This window comes from Astyanax mexicanus, chromosome 3, assembly GCF_023375975.1.
Source record: "Astyanax mexicanus isolate ESR-SI-001 chromosome 3, AstMex3_surface, whole genome shotgun sequence".
NCBI classification, from domain to species: domain Eukaryota; kingdom Metazoa; phylum Chordata; class Actinopteri; order Characiformes; family Acestrorhamphidae; genus Astyanax; species Astyanax mexicanus.
Genome location: NC_064410.1, coordinates 63,871,916 through 63,891,584, shown reverse-complemented (window position 1 = coordinate 63,891,584; position 19,669 = coordinate 63,871,916).

Sequence of the window (19,669 nt, the reverse complement as noted above, 5' to 3'; positions counted from 1 at the left end):
TTTGGGCACCGTTGTCGTTTTATTGATTTAAATACCTTTAGCACTAATTATTGGAACACAAATTTAGCATGGTAAACTCATTGACCCTTGACCTACATTCACACAGGTGAATTCATTTATCAGAAATGAATTTGTCTGTATATGTTTTTAACTGAAGGAGCTATACCATTTTCTTCATCCTTTTTTTCAGGTTCAGAATTGGGATAGTTGTAGTAAAAGGTTAAAAATAAGCCCCACAGGACATTTTTTCATCCTGTTACCTGTCAGAATCATAAAATAGACACTTTAAGGATTAAGAAAAATCTCAAGATGTTTTTATTTAATGAACAGGATTTTAGTATAATGTGAAAACATACATGCAAACTTAATATTTTCAGTTATTTTTTTTTTCGTTTTGTCCCAGAATTAAGTCAAAATGTGTCAAAAACTTAAAAATAACCATTCTATTGAATTTCTTGGCCCAGAATTATATGGGAAAGTGTGCTCATTTGACTGTATATGTTTTTAGCTTAAGGAGCTATGCCAATTTCTTCATCCTTTTTTTCAGGTTCAGAATTGGGATAGATGCATTAAAGGGTTAAAAATAAATGTCATGGGACATTATTTAATCCTGTTACCTGTCAGAACCTTAAAATAGACACTTCAAAGATTAAGAAAAAACAGGTGATGAATAAAAATCCACTATGTGCTCGTGGACCCCTGTTTCCATCTAGACTAAAAGGGTTAAGGAGCCAATCGCAAGTTTTCTCCTCTTTGCATCTTCTCTGAAGAGCGGCTGCATAAGAACCTCTTTTTCAACATCATGGTTTAGAAGAAGAGTAAAAAAAAAAAAAAAAGTTAAAGTTGAGGGTCGCATGGATTCCAGTCAATATCAGCAGATTCTTCAGAACAATGTTGAAGAATCAGTGAGAAAGTTAAAGTTAAAGCGTCGGGGCTGGATCCTTCAACAAGACAACGACCCTAAACACTAAACACTAAACAAACTGCTTAAAATCTACTAAAGCACTAAAGCATTCATGCAGAGGAACAAGTACAACATTCTGGAATGATCATCTCAGATCATCTCAGTCCCCAGACCTGAATATGGCTACGTTTACATGCAAAGCTTTCTTCCAATCCGAATGAATTCATTACATTTACATTTACATTTATGGTATTTAGCAGACGCCCTTATCCAGAGCGACTTACAACAGTGCTTTAAAGTTACTTAAGATACCCAAAGCTAGTTTGTAGACTAGGATCAAGAGATACATAGAACTTAATCATGTTAAGAACCCTAGGAACCTTTTTTTTATTTTTATTTTTATTTTTTATTATTAGTTTAGGAACTCTTTAAAAAGATGTGTCTTCAGTCGACGTTTGAAGACGGCGAGTGACTCTGCTGTTCTGACATCCAGTGGAAGTTCATTCCACCACCTTGGTGCAGCACAGAGAAGAGTCTGGATGTCTGTTTTCTGTGTGTTTTGAGTGATGGAGGTTCGAGCCGAGCCGTACTGGAAGCTCTAAGAGCTCTTGGTGCAGATCTGGCTTTGACCATCGCCATCAGGTATGAAGGTGCTGGTCCGTTTTTTGCCTTGTAGGCCAGCGTCAGGGTTTTGAATCGGATGCAGGCGGCAACAGGAAGCCAGTGGAGGGAACGCAGCAAAGGAGTCACATGACTGAACTTCGGAAGATTGAAGACGAGTCGTGCTGCCGCGTTCTGAATTAACTGTAGTGGTTTGGTGGCTCTCAGTGGAAGACCAGCCAGTAGAGAGTTGCAGTAGTCAAGTCTTGAGATGACAAGAGACTGCACAAGCACCTGAGTGGCATCCTGAGACAGAAACGGTCGAATTCTTCGGATGTTGTACATTACGATTCTAGAGTCTGATTGAGGGGTTTATATGTACACTTTCCCCAATAGTCTGAATAAACTCTCCGTTTATATGCACGCTACAAGTAATCCGATCAAACATGAAGCACAGGCGTAGTATTGCTTAGTGTGCACGTAACCATGACAACGAGCATCACGTGAGCTTGCTCACTAGCTATGTTTCCACAGTTTGCCGTTAGTACGTTTATTTCTTTAACCGCGTTAAAATAATGGCAGGCTCAGGACAACTTAATTCACATTTTCCTGTTAAAGAAGCGGCGAGACGAAGAACGTATGTCCTCCATGTCTTCGAACATTCTGAGGCAGGTGAGCTGGATAACATGCCGAACATGCCAACCATTGTGCGCGTTGCTGTTGCTTTGTACAAGCTAGGCTCGTGCGCCGAGTACCGCGTTATCGCCAACCAGTTTGGCGTCCATAAAAGCACAGTTAAAAAATTATATATCTTTTTTGCAAAGGTATGGTACAGTCGCCAATCAAACAATTAATAAAAGTCCCAAATGAACAAGAAGCCCTGAAGCTAGTAAGCAGATTTGAGGCAACTTCCCATCTACCTCAGATTATGGGAGTGATCGATGGAACACACATTCCTGTTCTGCCCCCCTCAGATGGCTACAAAGGTTTTGTGAACAGAAAAGGTTGGCCCTCCTGTGTGCTGGTGAGTTAGTGAGTTTCAGGGCATGTTTTTTCACATTCCAAATTTGCATTTTTTTAAATCAGCTATATGAATCAAACCTGACTGAACTGGAGATGTTTAGTAAAGAAGAATGATCCAAAATACCTTCATCCAGAAGCTGGACTCTCATTGGAAGCTGTAGGAAGAGTTTAGAGGCTGTTATGTTATTTCTGCAAAAGGAGGATCAACTAAATATTGATGTCATTTTTCTGTTTTTCTGGCTAATTTAGCTTAAAGAATTATTGCACACTTTCTGTAAATCCTATAAACTTCATTTCACTTCTCAAATGTCACTGTTTTCCTCTGCTTTATGATATATTTATATGACATTTCTGATCCAAACAACCAATGATTTATAACGTTTATAAAATGATCTTTTTATACCACTGCCACCCACAATTTTTGGTTAGTAGAACGTTCTCAGAATGTTCAATCTGTCAAGTTTTTATTGAGTGTTTAAATTAAGGTGTCACGTCCTGGCCTTGTCTCATGTCTCTGTGTGTGTCCCACGTGACCTGTGCCCCTGTGTTCTGTCTTAGTACTTTTCCACCTGTGTCAATTTGTAGCTCCGCCCCTTCCCCAGGTGTTTCCTGTTCTAGTGTGTTTCCTGTTTCTTTAAATAGATCCCCTGTGCCACTTGTCCTCCGTCGGTCTTTGCACTAACCTCTGTTGTGTTGTCTCTCTGGGTTTCTCCGCGTTTCTATAACCCTAGCTCCGTGTTTATTCCTAGTTTGTTTCCCGTGCTCCTTATTCTGTGTTTTTCTCTGTTTTTCTCTAGTTCCCTGTTTAAATCCCTGCCTTGTTCAGTTTTGTATTTATTCAGTCCCTCGTTTGTTTCTTTGTTTATTTACTCCCTGTTTGTTTGTTAGTTATTATCTATCGAGTTTAGTTCCTTGTTCTTCCCTTGTATATATATTCCCTGTTTGTTTATTATTATTATTATTATTATTATTATTATTATCATTAGTACTTCTTGTTTGTTTAGGTTTATGTTCTCTAGTTCCACTGGATTGGTTTGGTTATTGGTTATTCGTTTATCGTTGTTACGTGTTTACTTGTTCCTTGTTTCTTTGTTTACTTATTATTTATTTATTAAATTACTCATTTCGCCCTACCTGCACTTGCGTCCGTCTCCTCGTCTCCCTGCCTGGGTCACCCTGACAGGGAGTGACACTGGGCGACAGGCAGCGACGCAGTGCGACGCGATGCGAAGCGGGCGGTTTGAGCGACGCGAGAGAGTTGACCAGAACTTAACTTTATGCAAATGAGCAGCGACGCGCAGCGGCGACTACCAATCAGAAACAGATTCTCATATGTTCGGCCTGAAATCGCTGCTCTGATTTTCGGTTCCTACTGAAGATTTATTCCGCCAGCAAAACGGAAAGAACAGAACTGATCTGAGCTGAACTGAGGTAAAATACTCCACTACACCAGCAGCTACCCCACTATAGTACTATCCTTACAGAATTACCTTTTTAAATAGAAAACTATATATTAAAACTGAGGAAATTATTTATTAAATTAACAGAACGTTTTATGACAACTAAGGGAATATTTTTTTAATTAACAGAAATTTTATTGAAACAAAGGGAATTATTTATTAAAGTTAACATAACGATTTATTACAACTGAAGAAAGTATTTAATACATTTAACGTTACGATTTATTCAAACTGAGGTATGGAATTTGGAACGATTTAGTTAAAACTGAGGGAATTATGTATTACATTTTACAGATAGATGTATTAAAACTGAGGGAATTATTTAATAAATTAAGAGAAAGACTGTTTATTAAATGAAGAGGATGTTTTAATATATTTAAGTAAACATATTTATTACATCCAAGGAATGATTTATTTCATTAAGTTAACTATTTTTTAATTATGGACAAATTATATATATATATATATATATAAATTAAGAGAATGATTTACTACATTAAGGAAAATAATGTATTATATTTAAGTAAACCCATTTATTGTAATATGAAATAATTATGTTATATTATTGTACTTAATAATAGTTATAAAAGATATAAAGATTTATTGTTTGTGAAACGTCTGTACGACTGTTTATGGTTTAGGAGTTGTGTAGAACCCTTGTTTCTGTACGTGCCGTATTTGGAAAACGCCCACCAGCGAGCTCGTTCTGAGTGAGACACGCCCCCAAGCGACTCATCGCCTGTTGGACAGGCGACACACAGCGATTTTATCACGTTCGGTGTGGACGTACAGTAAAACGTCACTTGTGTCAATGTTTAAATGTTTTAGTTTTGGTAATGTTACATATCTATCTTTAGTAATGTTACATCTATTTTATAAACCTATAGGCGAGTTGTGAATGATGCAACATGCAGCTTGATTTAAAGCATGATGATTTTGGGACTTCCCACCAATATGTCTCAATATGCAATATAATTCTTTACTTCTAACCAAGGATTGAGAAAAATGACTTTAAGACATGAAGGACAGTCAGTGCAAAAAAAAGGAATTTCAAGGAGTATCTTAAAGTGCAGTCACCACAAAGACTATAAAAACATTATAATGATGAAACTGGCACTCATCAGAACCACCCTCCCTAACCCTCAACAACCTCTCCATCCACCTCACCACCAATCCCTGAGCCGGACACTCCGAGTGTCTGTCACTCATTCACCTGTCACTCTGTGGATTAGCCTCGTTAACAAGACGTCTGTCAGTGTGTACACAATTATACCTGTGTGTGTGTGTATGTGAGGGCAGTGGAAAACACCTCCTGGTCAGTTGTTACCATGTTTATTAAGGGTGGTTGATATGTTGCCCACATTGGAACGATACTTTACAGCATCTGTGTTACTAAAGATGATAAAATACTAAATAATCAAATACTAAGAATTATGTATTTATCACTATTTGAAAACCAGGCGTTTTCCACACATATTGTCACATATGTAACATTCCCAAAACAAAAAGATTTAAATTACTAAAACTAAAATTTAAAACATTACCAGAATGTGTAAAAAAGTAAAATTGCTTCGAGACCCGGTCATGCAGCTTGTCATCAGCTGCCGGAGCCCTGAGAGAGCACAGTTGGTGGGTATAGTAGGGTAGATGGCGCTCTCTCTTTCCCCTCATCACTCCTAGGGTGATGTGGATCAGCACAAGGCTGCGTCTGTGAGCTGATGTATCAGAACCGAGTCGCTGCTGCGCTTTCCTCCGAGCGTTAGCGCTGTGATGCTACTTGACAATGCATATCAATAATGTATTGCAATTTTGATATTTTGTTTCATCCTTAATGTTTATGTCACAGTGGGTCATTTTTTACCATCCAGGCTTTGTAGCTGATTCATCAAACTCCCATGAATCACTAGCATTCTCGACATTTTTGTCTGAAAAAAAAAAAGAAAATTGATTTACAACAACAAATTTAAAAAAATTGGGACTTCTTCTGAGGGAGGGATCTGTACCTACTGTCCGTGGCTATTTGGTAGATGAGAGATGTGTGGCAAGAAATGGCTTGCTCTAAAAGGGACTGAAATTGGTGAAAATAGAGCTGGAAATATATCTTTATCTTTATGCAAGATAAAAAAAAAACTTCATGAACATGTTCTGTTGTATTTATTTTTTGTGTGTGTTTTTCTGCGATTGTTCCTACAAGTTTTGGGACTCTAGGAAAAGAAGTAGTGAGTTTATGTGTGTGTGTGTGTGTGTGTGTGGTGTTCTTGCGTAAGTGTGTGTGTGTGTTTGTGTATTATTGTGTAAGTGTGTGTTTGTGTGTATAAGTGTGTGTGAGCGATATCTGATCAGTTGAAGAAACAGCATTCTGGTTGTTTTGCTTGAAAACTTTGGACAGTACACAGCAGGATTAGCCAGCAGACTTCGTCTGAGGGAGGGATCTGTATCTACAGTCTGTGGCAAGTAAGCAGATGAGGGAGATGTAAAAACTTTCAATTAATGAGTTTTGCACTTCTGGAGGACTGAACTTGGTGATAACAGAGCTGGTAAAATCTATGTATCTTTTTGTAAGATAAGGAAAACTTCATGAACATGTTTTTCGTATTTTGTTTTCTTGTTTTTCTTGTTTTCAGATGAAGAAAGGCCATTCTGGTCATTATGGTTGAGAACCTCAGATAGTCCATTAGCCAGCAGACTTCGTCTGAGGGAGGGATCTGTACTAGCAGATGTAGAATATGTTTTAAGAACCATCATATAATGAGTTTGCTGTTTCTATCGCAGTTATCACCCTGGTGAAATAAACTGAAGAAAATTGATTTACAACAACAAATTAGAAAACTTTGGGACTTTGTCTGAGGGAGGGATCTGTACCTAGTGTCTGTGGCAAGTCAGCAGATGAGGGAGATGTAAGAACTTTCAAATAATGAGTTTTGCACTTCTGGGAGACTTTGGTGAAAAATTGGTGAAAGTAGAGCTGAAAATAGAGCTCTTTATCTTTGTGTAAGATAAAAAAAAACTTGGAGTTTAGTGGATTCTAGGAAAGGAAGTAGTAAGTGTATGTGTGTGTGTATTGTTGTGTAAGAGTGTGTATAAGTGTGTGTGATACAGCGGTATCTGATCAGATGAAGAAACACCATTCAGGACATTTTGTCTAAGAACCTCGGACAGCACACAGCAGGATTAGCCAGCAGACTTCGTCTGAGGGAGGGATCTGTACTAGCAGATGTAGAATATGTTGTAAGAATTTTCAAATAATGAGTTTGCTGCTTCTATCGCAGTTATCACGCTGGTGAAACAAACTGAAGAAAATTGATTTACAACAACAAATTAGAAAACTTTGGGACTTCGTCTGAGGGAGGGATCTGTAGCTACTGTCTGTGGCAAGTCAGCAGATGAGGGAGATTTTGCCCTTCTGGGGGACTGAAATTGGTGAAAATAGAGCTGTAGGTGAAAATAAAACTTCATGAACATGTTTTTTTTATTTTGTTTTTTGTTTTTCTTGCTTTAACCTGTGCCTTTATTTGTGAGAAAGGAAATGGAATGGAGTTCAGTGGATTCTAGGAAAGGAAGTGGTGAGTTTATGTGTGTGTGTGTATTGTTGTATAAGTGTGTGTGATACAGCGGTATCTGATCAGATGGAGAATGTGGATAAGGAGGTGTTTGTGATTCTGCAGGCGGTGAGGAATAACTCTGAATTGAGTTATCTGGTGTGACGGTGTGTTCGGCGGGTATCAGGGGGCGGAGTTTGGGATGCTGAGTAAACAGCAGAGTGGATAAAGAATGTGATGGTTTTTGGTAAACAGGCAGTAAGTAGGTAATAAAGTAAGGAGACGCTTCATTTCTCAGTAAGAGAGCGCGGCGCTGGCGGAGGATTAGCAGCGTGCAGCTGGGCATGTAGCTGCGGTAGCTAAAAACAAAACATGTCAACAGTGTGGTTGGTAACCGCGTGTGCCGAGACGTTTACGGCACCACGATTCTTCAGGCCACGCCCTTTTTTAATGCAAACAGAGCTAAAATACCAGACAAATAAAGAAACGTCCTGTAAAAGAGCCAACTGTAAAAGCAAACGGACGGATTAATGAAGAATGTAAAATGTTTCAGCTCTTAGAAATCACATTTATCACCTGAATTCAGAAAAGCATGCTGTATATTATATATCTTACAGTTGGTTGCAAAAATATTTGGGGAGTGAAGTGATTTTTGGCATTTTGTCTCTGCACACCACTTTAATTATTTAATTTAACTTCAAGCTTCAATTCAAGGAGGTTAAGAAACATATTACATAGCCTTAATATTGATAATAAAATTATATATTTATATTTTTAAACAGGTTTTCTTAGATTTTTCAACATTTCTCTTTATTCAACATTGCAAAAAAATTAACTAGCCTATATACATATATAGGCTACTGAAAGTCTGTTAAAAGGACCACTCAGGTTTTGCACAAACATGTAAAATCTGCAATCAACATTTAAAAAATACAAAACTTAAAAAAAACAGCTCTAAAAAAAAATGAAGAGAACACTTCAGTTTCTGAATCAGTTTCTCTGATTTTGCTATTTATAGGTTTATGTTTGAGTAAAATGAACATTGTTGTTTTATTCTATAAACTACAGACAACATTTCTCCCAAATTCCAAATAAAAATATTCTCATTTAGAGCATTTATTTACAGAAAATGAGAAATGACTGAAATAACAAAAAGATGCAGAGCTTTCAGACCTCAAATAATGCAAAGAAAACAGGTTCATATTCATAAAGTTTTAAGAGTAAAATGTAAAATAATGCCTCCAGTAAAGTATAGATAACCTACATTTCTACGTAAAGGAGAACTCTAAAGGTGTAAAATGTACTTTTGTTGTAGTAAAACATGATAAAAAGTTCTTATCTTTGATGAATAGCTCACCTCCGTTCTCCCACAGCGTTCAGAGATCCAGAAATTTTAACAGTTTATCCAACAAACACCCTTCAGACTGGGAGATACGGGGCATAATTTACCCTGATAAATCACTTTTTACACCGTTATCCAGCTCAAAGTAGCTCCACACCTCCATAGTATGTATAGAAATATATGTATATTTATATATATACTCCGCAGAGCCTATGTGTCTATGTGTGCTATGCTATGTAGAGTCTATGTATATATATGTCTATGTCATTATCAGTACAGTGATGGCGGTGCTCGGAGCTGAAGCTAGTAGTGTTATAGGATGTAAACTGTGTTTTTTAATAAGCTTCTTCTTGTGCTCTTTTTAAGTTATTAATGCCTCGTTTTAAATGTCAGGACTCTCCTCTCGGATTCTAGTATGGAGGTGTGGAGCTACTTTGAGCTGGATAACGGTGTAAAAAGTGATTTATCAGGGTAAATTATGCCCCGTATCTCCCAGTCTGAAGGCTGTTTGTTGGATAAACTGTTAAAATTTCTGGATCTCTGAACGCTGTGGGAGAACGGAGGTGTGCTATTCATCAAAGATAAGAACTTTTTATTACCTTTAGAGTTCTCCTTTCAGTAAGATATGAGAGTGTTTGTGGTGAAGCTGCAGTTGTTGTAGGGCTGTATGGTGTAAATAGTGCGTCTCTTTGAAGTACAGGTGTAACTCTATCCTCAGTTAGTCAGAGTCGAGTCACAATAGGATCCAGCAGTCTATTCACTAACCCTGGTGATCAGAGGCCCTCCACCGGATTCCTCTAAAGCCCGAGAGCGCCGTCTCCTCCTGGACGTCACTTATCGGCGTGACCCCGTCTCTGAGAGGACGTAACCCCTGTCCTCCCTCTCTCTCCCCGGCGCTTTTGTCTTCGGCGTCTGCTCTTCTTCTCCTCAGCTCCAAAACATACAGCGTTCCGGTTCACTGCCTCATACGGAAGGAATGAGGGATAAAGCCGGAGTCTGAAGGGGCGGAGCTAACATGCTGAGATCTTCACTACGGGTCCAGATCTGCAACATTTTCTCATTCAAACTACTGCTCTGTACTTATCACTGAAAGTTTAAATCAAGTAATAAAATGTGTTACAGCAGGGGTGTCCAAACTTTTTTTGTTGGGGGCCAGAAGGAGAAATATATTTGAAGTCAGGGGCCACAGACTCTATAATAAAACAAATAATGAAATATACCACTTTAAATAATACATTTTCCTGATTATTTCATTTACACACCATTTTACTTGACTTACTATCTTTATCTTTGACAGTGTTGTGTAAACTAAGATTTTTCAAATTGATGTTTCATTTCATGATGTCTCTTAATATTAAACTCCTTAATTACGGAAACTTTTAGACTCTTTGCTCTTTTTTTCTGAGCTAGAAATGCGCACTCTCTCCGCTTTTAGACTCTTTGGCCTGTTTTTCTGCGCTAGAAATGCGCACTCTCTCCGCTTTTAGACTCTTTGCCCCGTTTTTCTGCGCTAGAAATGTGCACTCTCTCTGCTTTTAGACTCTTTGGTCCGTTTTTCTGCACTAGAAATGTGCACTCTCTCTGCTTTTAGACTCTTTGGCCCGTTTTTCTGCGCTTGAAATGCGAACTCTCTCCGCTTTTAGACTCTTTGGCCCGTTTTTCTGTGCTAGAAATGCACACTCTCTCCGCTTTTAGACTCTTTGGCCTGTTTTTCTGCGCTAGAAATGCGCACTCTCTCCGCTTTTAGACTCTTTGGCCTGTTTTTCTGCGCTAGAAATGCGCACTCTCTCCGCTTTTAGACTCTTTGGCCCGTTTTTCTGTGCTAGAAATGCACACTCTCTCCGCTTTTAGACTCTTTGGCCTGTTTTTCTGCGCTAGAAATGCGCACTCTCTCCGCTTTTAGACTCTTTGGCCTGTTTTTCTGCGCTAGAAATGCGCACTCTCTCCGCTTTTAGACTCTTTGCCCCGTTTTTCTGCGCTAGAAATGTGCACTCTCTCCGCTTTTAGACTCTTTGGCCCGTTTTTCTGCGCTAGAAATGCGCACTCTCTCCTCTTTTAGACTCTTTGGCTCGTTTTTCTGCGCTAGAAATGCGCACCCTCTCCGCTTTTAGACTCTTTGGCCCGTTTCTGACACCTAGCGTTCAAACTTTGAATCTCACATTATAAAAACCTGCTTAACAGCGGGACAACTTTCATTCTATTTCTAAAATACCTCCAAAAAAGGAAACGGGCCACAAAGCCACAAAGCGGGCCATAGTTTGGACACCCCTGTCCTACAGTGTAGACAAATTGGACTTAATTGACATATCCGTGCATGCAATTATATGCAAACGATTACAGAGTTTGTCTAATAATAGCTTTTGCTATCGTAACGACGTGAAAAGTACACCTTTCTCGGCTCAAAAAGAAGCAGAGAAAGACATGTACTCATTCTCTTAATCAATCATGGGTGTGGTTATTTAATTTTGGGTGTAACATAAAATAAACCAATCAAAGTGTCTCTTTAAGCTCATCATTCCCTTTAAGAGTAGACCAGATGAGCTCTGATGGATTTGGCAGATTGCTATTTTAACGGTGCAGCTACCTGTACGTGTCCAACAAACGCTTCTTCTCAGCAGAGGAAACTGTAGAACCTTCTTTATACCCAACCATCTCAATCTCATCTTATATCCAGACTAGAGGAACCAACAGGATCTAAGCTAGAGTCTACTTTCAACGTCACATTTAAAGTGAATTAAATATATATATATATATATTCACAAGAGATCACTTCAGTTTCTGAATCAGTTTCTCTGATTTTGCTATTTATAGGTTTATGTTTGAGTAAAATGAACACTGTTGTTTTATTCTATAAACTACAGACAACATTTCTCCCAAATTACAAATAAAAATATTCTCATTTAGAGCATTTATTTACAGAAAATGAGAAATGGATAAAATAACAAAACAGATGCAAAACTTTCAGACCTCAAATAATGCAAAGAAAACAAGAAGTTCATATTCATAAAGTTTTAAGAGTTCAGAAATAATCTATATTTGGTGGAATAACCCTGGTTGGTTTTTAATCACAGTTTTTTTCATGCATCTTGGCATCATGTTCTCCTCCACCAGTCTTACACACTGCTTTTGGATAACTTTATGCTGCTTTACTCCTGGTGCAAAAATTCAAGCAGTTCAGTTTGGTGGTTTGATGGTTTGTGATCATCCATCTTCCTCTTGATTATATTCCAGAGGTTTATAATTTGGTAAAATCAAAGAAACTCATCATTTTTAAGTGTTCTCTTATTTGTTTTCAGAGCTGTATATATCTATATAACCTGAATTTGGTTCTGAATGGCTGTATTTTGTTTGGCTTTCCCCTCACTGGTCTAATGAGCCCCACTAAGTGACCCACAGCCACCCCGAAACCCACCTACACATCATTCATGTGAACTGATCACCGCCAGCATCTCTCCACACCAGCGGAGCTCTAAAAGAGCTCTGAAAGGCTGTTTGTTTGGGTTCTGCTGGATTTGTTCCTCACAACAAAAAGATACAAGAACTTTGACATGCGACAGCAAGTTAACATAAACACACACACTTCCAGAACCGGGGGGAGGAATTTCCTGATTATCACTTTCAGTTCAGACTGTGGTTTAACCCACAGGTAGAAGCGATTGTGGTGAGAAGCCACTAGAAGATAAAATCAGGGTTATTTTTTATACAGAAAGCTCTATCTCTTGTGTGGTGTTCGGGTCTGTGGGACCCGTTTTCATTTTTCATCAAATGATACAAAAAAATATATTGTTTCTAACTCAAACTCATTGGCATTGGCTCATTTTTTGTGAAAAACATATATCAAAACACATTTTCGATAAACACACACTGTACACCCCCCCCCCCCCACACATACACACACACTTTTATATTACATACAGTATGTTTGGCCAAGGGCTAATAAACATTGCTTCATTTGTAAATTTGAAACTAAACAAATTTTCTACTCATATCTTGAGTTTAATTCATTTTCTTTTACATTTTATTAAAAAACTAATAAAAAAAGAGTAGCACTTTTTAAAAGAAATGTAACATAAGAAAGGTAAAGGGTAAATATTAACCATGTAAGCTGTTTGTTTATATTGTTTGCAGTTTAGGTGAAGCGAGCATGTGTAAAGCATTTTAATGTAAAATTGCTTAATTTTGCTGAATTAAATACAAGAAACAAAGTAAACGAGTAACAAAAATATGAACACCACACAAGGGTTAAACCAGTTGTAGGGGAAAGTAGGGTGATTTGTGCCGCCCCCTTTTTCTAGGGAACCACAGAAAAAATTGGTCATGTGACCACACTGTAAAAAACAAAACTTAAAATTGTTCTGCTTAATGTGATTTGTAAGTAAGCTAAATGAGGAATGTTGAATTGCACCCTAAAATATAGCAAACTAATCACCCCAACTTACTTTATTAAGTTTCTTGTTAAAAGTTGGTCCAAATAAATAATCTGCGTTGGCAAAAGTAACTTACTGTAGTTGAACCCTAGTCCAGGCCATGCCAACTACTGTACTCTGCACATGCTCAGTTTGACCCTTTATTGGTCAGCAAAACATGCAATACACATTTTGTAGAATTTAAATCAGGCTAACAAAAGACACAAATGACATTTTTATGTTGGTGAGATTTAATATTTAAAGTTTTAATACATGTGATCCGGGCTAAAGATTTCTGGTTGACACAACTGCATGTTTTTTTTTTTCAAATCTTAAAAGACTGTGTTGGTCTCAAAACTCAAAAATGTAGCGCAGTAAGTTGCCTTAATATTTTGAGTTTCTTAACTTTTTTTTATTTTTACAGTGCACACATTTTTGAAAAGTCATCCATTTTGCTCATTCTGCAAAGAGTAGAGCCTTATTGCATGAGAGGAAAACACGTTTAAGTTCAATAAACTGTTTTTTTTGCCTTTTAAAGTGAAATTTCTTTTTTTATTTTTGTGTCTGAACAGTTTCACACATGTTCTTTGTAACTGTACGTTGTATTTTTACATTTTACCACTAAAACTATGTGACATTTTTCATTTTAGACCAAAGATTTTGATTATGCACAAATTGTCAGGAAATGACCCAGGCAGGGTGACTGTGGGATCCATATTATATATTTAGAGTTTTTTTGGATGAATCTTTGTCCCTTAATGTGTAAAAAGCGCTAAATAAATCAATTTGATTCTATTTTTTTTTTTTTGTAAATGGCTGGAGACACGTACTCTACACACAGACGAGTTTTACAGGAATACAGTCTCATGTGATAATAGAGCACATGTGATAATACTGTTACAGTAATCGTACAGTAAAGTGATTAGATAATACAGCGCAACTAACGTCCAAAACAAAACAACCGATAACAATAAAAACAATAAAACTAATAATAATAATAATAATAATGATTGGAAAGTGAAATGATTATGTCCTGTGTTTGTTGTTGTTGTGTGTGATTATGGTGTGTGTGTGTGTGTGTGTATAGTGTGTGTAGAGACGTGTCCTCAGTGTTATGGTTAAGTGTTGTAGGAGATAGATAAGTGTAGAGGGGGGGTGTAGAGCAGAGCTGAATGAAAGCAGTGGATTATGGACAGGATGCTCTGGACACGTGAAAAAACGAGAGCAAACAGAGAGATAAATCTCTCTCTCTCCTTCTCTCTCTTTCTCTCTCTCTCTATCCGTCTGTCAGCAGGCCTATTTATCCCATTAGTTCTGTCTAACATTCCTTTATAATTTTTAAAACTCTGCTGGAGGGCGAAAAATCATTCTATCATTCTTTAAATGAAAGTAAAAATATTATATATTTTCTTATACAAGTTTAATTCCGAAATGTATTGTAGTTTAACACATAATTAGCCCACATTTATTGTTTTTCATTCATGCATAAATGATGATCATGAGCCTCTAGATAAAAAACAATAATGTAAGTATTAAAGGGGACATAATATACCAGTTTCTACATAATAGTTACTTACGCTATTTTAACGAAATAAGTGCATGCATGGAAATAGACCGTTGACGGGGTGTAAGATAGCAACGAGCATCACGACGCGCCTTGCACAAGGTGTAAAATAGTCGCTTCCACTACGATCTGGAGATCTCTGGAGCCCTGAGAGAGCACAGTTGGTCTTGCTGTTTCTCTCTGGGTGGGTACAGTACAGTAGATGGCGCTCTCTCTTTCCCCTATTCATCACTCCTAGGGTGATGTGGATCAGCACAAGGCTGCGTCTGTGAGCTGATGTATCAGAACCGAGTCGCTGCGCTTTCCTCCGAGCATTAGCGCCAAGGGCGTAGGAGCGGGCTTGATATTGGGGGGGACACATTTGCCAATATGAACCCAAGCCCACTCTGTAGTTTCCTAGACCAACATTTGTGGAAATTACTTTTAATCACAAATCCAAGTAAAGGTGATTTTACAACCTAAACATGTTACTCCACGTTACAGTTACTGTTGTTAGAAAAAATTATGCATGCAATGTCTGAATTATATAAATAGATAAACATGATTTATTTAGGCTCCATAGGGGGCTAAATGATTTTAACAGGTAAACTCAGTAAATGTCTGTTTATTGGCTGATCAGCTGAATCAGGTGGAAAACACAGTTTTGGGGCAGAGATGAGGGTTAAAAAACTGCTTTAAACTACAAACATAAATTACTGTACTACATTCTGGCTATCCACTACATCTGGCTTCTAGATAACTAGTTAACTAAATGGTTTTTTGTTCATTATAGCTCACAGTAAGTCCTGTAATCCTAAATTAATAAACACAGTTTGAAAATGAAATAGTGATTAGCTGATCAGGTACAGGGCAAGTTGAACATTACGTATATAGTTTATTTTTCTTTAACCCTGACTCCCAATCTAACTAATTCCAAAGTTAAGCTAACTCACTAACACAGCTGCAGTTTATTAATCACAGTGGGTTTAAACTGTGTGCTGCTTCAGAGACGTGTATTTTTATCCAGCTATCAGAAACATATCATCACAGTTTACGTGGTTAGCCTATCGTTACCTTTCTGTTAGTAAAATCTTCGTATATCCAGATCTGTTTTAAATCAGCTGAAGCTGCTGCGTCCCGATCCCGCTGCTAAATCTCACAGCGAGGGGGCGGGGCTTCCAAACAGCAAACTGCCTCTCCTCCGCGCGCCGCAAAACCAGCAAGCTGATTGGCTGTTTCTACTGAGAGGCGTGACTTAATACCTGAACCGGCTCTGTGATTGGTCCGGTCTGTCTCCTCATTAATAGTACAGCTAATCTGAGCGAAACAATATCATTTTTGGGGGGGACAAATCCACCTGTTTCTAATATTGGGTGGCACATGTCCCACCCATCCCCCCCGGTTCCTATGCCAATGGTTAGCGCTGTGATGCTACTCGGCAAAAAGAGGTTCAAAAAGAGGCGGAGTCTGACTTCACATGTGTCGGAGGAGGCGTGTGCTTGTCTTCTTCACTCTCTTGGTGTTGTAGCATCACTAGTGATAGGGGGATATACAGCTGAGTAGCCGACAATTAGCCAGATAAATTAAAAGAAAAAAATCTAATTTTCGATACTGGGTTCACGAGAACGAGACGAGACAACATTTAAAAACAAAATTTTAAAGAAAGCATCAAATATGAAAAATGGCTTGAAAACTAGAGTTTTATTTGACAAAATCATATAACGCAAACTTAACAGACTGGTTTCTCTCACACATTGATTATATAAGAAATAGAAGTAAAAAAAAAAACAAAAAACTTTTCTAGGTCTTATATAGTGCTAACAATAAGTGCAAACCACAACCAGTCATATTAAGACTATGGTTTGTAGTTTTTTCTCCTGAATCTCTTGTAATTTAACTATGCAGAACCATAACCAGTCATATTAAGACTAAGCTTGAAGTGAAACAGAGACAGAACATGTTTTTAAATACAGTACAGAGCTAAGGGATTAGTACAGCTGTCTATGAAACAGTCACGTGTAGGATTTACTTACAGTATTTATATATGGTTTGTATCTTGTTGGTCACTCTGTTACCGTTTATTGTTTCCACTGGAGCCAAAATGCAGCCAGATATACAACTTAAAAGTAACAGAAGCATCTTCTATACAAATACCTGAATTTTCCTCTTCTGCTGAGAGCTGCTCTCACTGCTCAGACACCACACTCGCTGCTATCGCTGCTGGGTTGCCAGATCCCTCTTAAAAAGTCCACACCATTTTCCTGCGAGACAGGTTTAAGCTTGACGAGAAATATCGTCATGTTTTAATCTCACCAGATTTCGTCACATCCCTAATAGTCATCACTACAGAGATGAATAAACTGTTTTCACCCGGAACATTGTAAAACTGTATGTACTGTATTTGAGTTTTCTTCATTTTTTAATGTTGTTAAGACACTTTTCTAGCTTTGCAGTTAAAGTGTCTTAAATTCATGACCTTTTTATTTTTTCCTGTTCTGGAAAAGTTGTGTAGGTACCAACACATACACACACACACAGTGGAGATATCTCAGGAACATGACTTCCTCTCCCTATAGAATTCTCTGTGCATTTAAGTGCTTTGATGGATGTTCACGATGTGGGTGCAGGGGTTTGTATTAAACATGGCTTCAACAACAGTGGACAGGATGGACCAGGAGACACTACCTTCATCCCACTGTCTCCACACAGACTGTAAACAGCAGAGAGACGGAGGGACAGAAAGACAGACAGTTTCCAGAACTGTTAGGATATACATGATCTGAGTATGAAAGGAGAACTCTAAAAGTGTAAAATGGACTTTTATTGTAGTAAAACATGATAAAAAGTTCTTATCTTTGATGAATAGTTCACCTCCGCTCTCCCACAGCGTTCAGAGATCCAGAAATTTTAACAGTTTATCCAACAAACACACTTCAGACTGGGAGATACGGGGCATAATTTACCCTGATAAATCACTTTTTACACCGTTATCCAGCTCAAAGTAGCTCCACACCTCCTTACTAGAATCCAGAGATCCCTGACATTTAAAACGAGGCATTACTAACTTAAAAAGAGCACAAGAAGCTTATTAAAAAACACTGTTTACATCCTATAGTACTACTAGCTTCAGCTCCGAGCACCGCCATCACTGTACTGATAATAATATAGACATATATATACATAGACTCCACAACGCGTAGCAGCCTGCGCAAGGAGACAGGCTATTTTATCAGGGTAAATTATGCCCTGTATCACCCAGTCTGAAGGGTGTTTGTTGGATAAACTGTTATAATTTCTGGATCTCTGAACGCTGTGGGAGAACGGAGGTGTGCTATTCATCAAAGATAAGAACTTTTTATCATGTTTTACTACAACAAAAGTACATTTTACACCTTTAGAGTTCTCCTTTAACCTCTTTAACTGCAGAGGATCATATACACTCACAGGCCACATGTCTAGATACACAGGCCCGTTTCAACAAGGCAAGCAAACCAATCAATCGCCTAGGGCCCTCAAATAACGACCGCTTACGAATTAAATGCAGCAATGACACTGTTATCAGAATCCCCCTCAAGTGAGCCCCTTCTACCAGCCAGCCCAGTTCGTCATTCCTGCAGCCGGCAAAATATGGACCTTCATAAGTTAACAAACAAGTTCATATTCATAAAGTTTTAAGAGTTCAGAAATCAATATTTGGTGGAATAATCCTGGTTGGTTTTTAATCACAGTTTTTTTTTCATGCATCTTTGCATCATGTTCTCCTCCACCAGTCTTACACACTGCTTTTGGATAACTTTATGCTGCTTTACTCCTGGTGCAAAAATTCAAGCAGTTCAGTTTGGTGGTTTGATGGTTTGTGATCATCCATCTTCCTCTTGATTATATTCCAGAGTTTTTCAATTTGGCAAAATCATTTTTAAGTGGTTTCATATTTTTTCCAGAGCTTTATTTTCTATTTTAGCCCTCCGCTCAGTCTGGGTTTGTGTGTTTGTGTGTTTGTGTGGCGCAGCAGCAGTTTGTCATTGTGTTTAATGAATGGCAGGGTCTCCTGTGTGGTTGTTTCAGCTGAATCTTCCTGATTTCTGATTCGCTGAAGCTTCTGAATGCAGTGAGATCCTGCTGAGGATCATCTGAGTGTGAGCTGCAGTCAGTAAACTATTTACAGCTACAGGAGAACAGGCCCTGCTTTAGCCTGATAGATTATAGGATGGACTGATAAAATGATAGGTGGTCAGTGTGGGTAGTATACATTTTTATTAGAAAAATATTTGTGTATATATTATTGTGAGACAGATTGTGAGGAAGAAAAGTGAACAACTAGAAAATCTGAAAGTGCATTTCATTTTTCTTATACTGAATGAAAATAAAGAAATATTTTATATGAAGACGTTAAGCACCCACTTTATTATTTCAAATTTAGGCTTAAAAGGTCAGAAAATTATATTATATTATATTATATTAATAATACTACTCGTTTAAACTTCCCATATACTCCAAATACACTCTGGAAGTTCGTTTCCCCCTAAAAAGTGATATAGTTAGCCATTTCCAGTGTTAGCTACTGTACTGAATAGAGAAGACGAAATAATTACGTCTTTCTACACAATTTATTATTTCAATTTTAGGATTAAATGGTCAGAAAATGTTTATTATTATTGTCGTTTTATTATTATAATATATTATATTTGTTTATTTCATTGTATTATTTTAAATTAATATTATTAGTTTAAACTCCATAAAAATACACTGAAAATACAATCTGATAGTTCCTTACTATTCCATTACACCTAAAAAAGGGAAATAGTTTCTACTTTCAATGCTAAGCAATTTTTTTATGTTTCTGTTCCACCTT